Consider the following 3,965-nt stretch of genomic DNA (forward strand, 5'->3'; position numbering starts at 1 on the left):
TGCATTGATGACCCACTTTCCTTGTGGAAAAACTGAAATCCACCAAGCCTCTTTCTCCCCCTACCAATTAATTCATTTTCTCGGGTTGTTTGCATCTTCTACCTTATCAGCTCTGTGATATCACAAAGGTGATATCCCCTTCTGGCATTAGGCATTGACTGGTTATAGTAAAGATTGCCCATGGTCTTTAATGTCTCCGAGCAGTTGAAGTTTTTGCCTTTGGGATTAATTTGTGGTCACATAATTTGAGGAGTTTGGGTGAGGAAAGAACTGAAGAGATGTCTATTGGTCCATTTGTCAGTCCTACTCTTTTCTACCTACCAACGAGGAGCATGACAAAGACTAATTAAAAACGACTAAGCCAAAAAAAAAAAAAAAAAAAAAAAAATAGACCTCAGTTCCTTCTTGTATGATGCTGACTGTGTTGGTTTATGGGCCCACATGGCTTCAGTTTTCTTCCATCTGATAACATTAACACATTTATGATGAAGGGAAGCAAGAAAAGAAGTCAAAGGAATAAAGAAAGGAAAAAAAAAGAAGAAAGCTTGCTGTGTCCTTGCAGTAGTAATGAACATTTTGTAGTGTTTGGATTTCCTGGAAGATCTAGCCAAAGTGAAGCTTTCAGACTGCTAGGAATTTGCAAGGCTGCTTTAATTTGAAGACAGTTAACAACCTGAAGAAAGAGAAGTAAGAAGGCATGAAAGGTAGTAGCAGATCTGTGGATTAACACTATTCTACTAGTTACTAGTAACTGTTTCATGCTGTTTCTCTGGAAAAAAAAAAATAGACCTTCAAAATTCAGTAAATTAATCTTATGTATCACTTCTTTGAAAGGTAGGGCAGTTCTTTAAACAGAGCTGGCAAGTAAGGAACTCAAAAGAAATTGAATTATTGAATAATTTAACTACTACATGAGAAGGTTAGTTAGCAATGGTTTATTTTAATTATATAAAACAATGTATCTTTTTCTTGACTAAAAAAATGTTTTGTAACGGAATGGCTTTTTTGTGCCAGAGCAAATTGGCAAAATGGGGAAAGTGAACTGTTCAGCCATGCCAGGCATCACCAAACATCTGAGTGCTTTCTCCAGTCATGTAGACCTCATTCATTCATTCAACATTTAATCAAGCAGCATCTATGTCCCAAGCACCAACCTGGGTGGGGTGGGGAGATGCACAAAGAGGAATGTATGATCCTTGTACTCAATGAGCTCTGTCTGGAGAGAGGCATGGGAAAGCCTGGGAGTTATAATAAATGTGTATACCAGGTAGAGAGGTTGGACTAAGCAACAGAAAGGAAGATCTCAAAGCCCCAGATGAGAGAGGGCGCAATTTCTGCAGCCAGGCTGCAGAAGAAATAGGAGGGAAAGTCTTGGGCTGAAGTGATGCCTCTCTATGAAACTGAAGGGAAGAGGCCCAGGATGCGGATGCAGCAGTGTGCAGGGCTTGGGGAGTCAAGGAAGTTTGACCTAAATCTTCATACTGAATTGTCAGTAAAAAAATGATTCGTGGGCTTTTTGTCTGACATCTTAGCAAGGCTGCAGTGGATGCAACTCCTCTCTGGGCTTTGTGATGCCGCCCAAAGATGTGAAGAAGAATAAAGATACCAAAAAGTCGGCCAAGAAAGACAAAGACCCAGTGAACAAATCTGGTGGCAAAGCCAAAAAGAAGAAGTGGTCCAAAGGCAAAGTTCAGGACAAGCTCAACAATGTAGTCTTGATTGACAAAGCCACTTTTGACAAACTCTGTAAGGAACTTCCCAACTACAAGCTTATAACTCCTGCTGTCGTCCCTGAGAGACTGAAGATTCGAACGTCCCTGGCCAGGGCAGCTCTTCAGGAACTGCTCAGTAAATGACTTATCAAGCTGGTTTCAGAAAACGGAGCTCAAGCAATTTACACTAGAAACACCAAGGGTGGAGATGCCCAGATGCTGGTGAAGACGCATGAACAGGCCCAACCAACTGTACATTTTGAAAAATAAAACTTTATTAAATAAAAAAAAATGATTCATGGATTAATGTTTTAAAATAGTATCTTTGATATATTTCTTCTTCTTTTTTCTCCCCCAGTTAAAATTAGGTATGAAGCTAAGGATTATTGCCTAAAAAAGTCTGCCTAGAAAAAGAAATAATTGAGTTTTTCAATAGATTGTTGTTAAAACTGAATAACCAATATTCTGAAGGCCAAGTGCTTCTGATTTGCAAGAGATGAGCTTTGGTGAGAGAAGGGATCTGTGGAGACCACCATCTAGAGCCTGAAGGACTAGAGCAGAGAGCTTAGAAGAGCAGCTATGGAAAAGGCTGTTAGCCCATGAAAGCAATTTTGTCAAACCACACTGGAGGAAATTAAATCCTTCCCTGGCTTGAAGAAAATGGGAGAGGATCAGAGGGATTAGATGCTAGTGTTAGGCACTGGCCCCTCCTGACTCCCAGAGGCTGAAACAGGTGATAGGTGTGTGGGGAGTCAGAACGGAATCCCACTCCAACTCATCACCTTTGATAGGTTTGCTGGATCTTGAAAGCAATAACCACCTCCTTAGATCTCACCCAAGAAGACCCTATGCAGGGGTGAGGAGAGCTCAGCTGAAAGAGCCTGGAGAAGAACCATCAATGTCCAGGGACTGCAGAGGCATTGTAGATAGCCTGTCCTAGAAGACACATTCACCACCTTCAGGAAATTGTTCAGTGGGAACCCCCCCCCACCCCAATCAAAGAAAGAAAGAGCTGCCTCTAACCATCTGTACTAGCTGGAGGAACCAATGCCAGAAAGCAGCCAGTAAAATAACACCTCTCTTGCTTCCTCTCCTAGAAGGAATCAGAAACCAAGGCCATCAGACTAGATAGAGTGGGGAAATAGAGAAGTCCACCACAGTCTCCTCTCCCACTTCAGGCTCCACTTGCAGCAAGCTCCCAGTGGATGAAAAGAGAAGATGTAACAAAGGTTTAAAGTTTTGTTTATTAGAGAGGGCTAGACACATTTATTATTGACCTGAGACTTTGAGGGGTGGGGAGCTGGCTAATGTGACCAGAAGACTTATTAGCCAAGAGTGACCATAAAAGTCATGGGCCTACTGGGTTCTCATCTAAGGGAGTGACAGATGATGGCTCTCATCTAAGGAACTTCTATAAAATGGAAGAAAGAATAAAGTTGCTTTTGTTCACCCCAAAAAGCCTGGCTTTATCCACACAAATCTTAAAATAGAAATGGGTGTCTTGCGTGTTTGGGCAGAGGATGTGATACAGCTGGAGACAGAAGTACACTCAGACCCTCCCATCCCCTCAAGGCTCTGTCAATTCTAGGGTCTTGATGAAGATCCAAATAAATCCCCAGAACCCCAGGAGATGCAGTTGGAAGGTAGTCGAAGTTTGAAGGTGTCATGCTCAACCTTGCTGGAGGTGCGGCTTGGACTGAGGTTTTCTGTGTCCTAGGCTGCAAGATGCATCCCTGATGATGGTCTTGTATGAGCATCAGAGGCTCAGCAGTATCAAGGGTCAAATAAGAGGTGGGGGCATTCCATGGAGCTGATCTATACATGCATCTCCTCTCTGCCTGTGACAGGAATTAGAAATCCCCTGCGTCAACAGTTCAGTGACAGAAAGTTCCAAGTTGCTTTAGCTGAGAGCATCAGAACTAGAAGTGAAAACTAGACATGAAGAGGACCTGGGACAGGGGGATAATCCATACCTTCATGGGGGTGCAGGTGACCAAGGAGGGCATAAGAGTAAACAAACTCACTCCAAAGTCAAAGCAACAATCTATCGTCCACCACCACTGCCCCTGAGGAAAGGGGGAAGAACTTTGAATTAGACTTATTATCTTCCCCAAAGATACAGTTTGGAGAGATTGAGTTATTTGAAGATTAAGTTTTCAGCTGCATGTGGAAATGTGGCTTCAAAAGCTAAATTGAACTAATTCACAAGGAAACAAAGAGCACTCTATTTAGGCCCATCTACATTATGCTTGT

General features: G+C 42.4%; 1 pseudogene; it reads left to right on the forward strand.

The window, feature by feature from the left end:
* The first annotated feature begins 1,571 nt into the window (after positions 1-1,571).
* On the forward strand, positions 1,572-1,948 carry LOC119527396 (annotated as a pseudogene).
* The last annotated feature ends 2,017 nt before the right edge of the window (positions 1,949-3,965 follow it).

This window comes from Choloepus didactylus, chromosome 1 (assembly GCF_015220235.1).
Source record: "Choloepus didactylus isolate mChoDid1 chromosome 1, mChoDid1.pri, whole genome shotgun sequence".
Taxonomy (NCBI): Eukaryota; Metazoa; Chordata; class Mammalia; order Pilosa; family Megalonychidae; genus Choloepus; species Choloepus didactylus.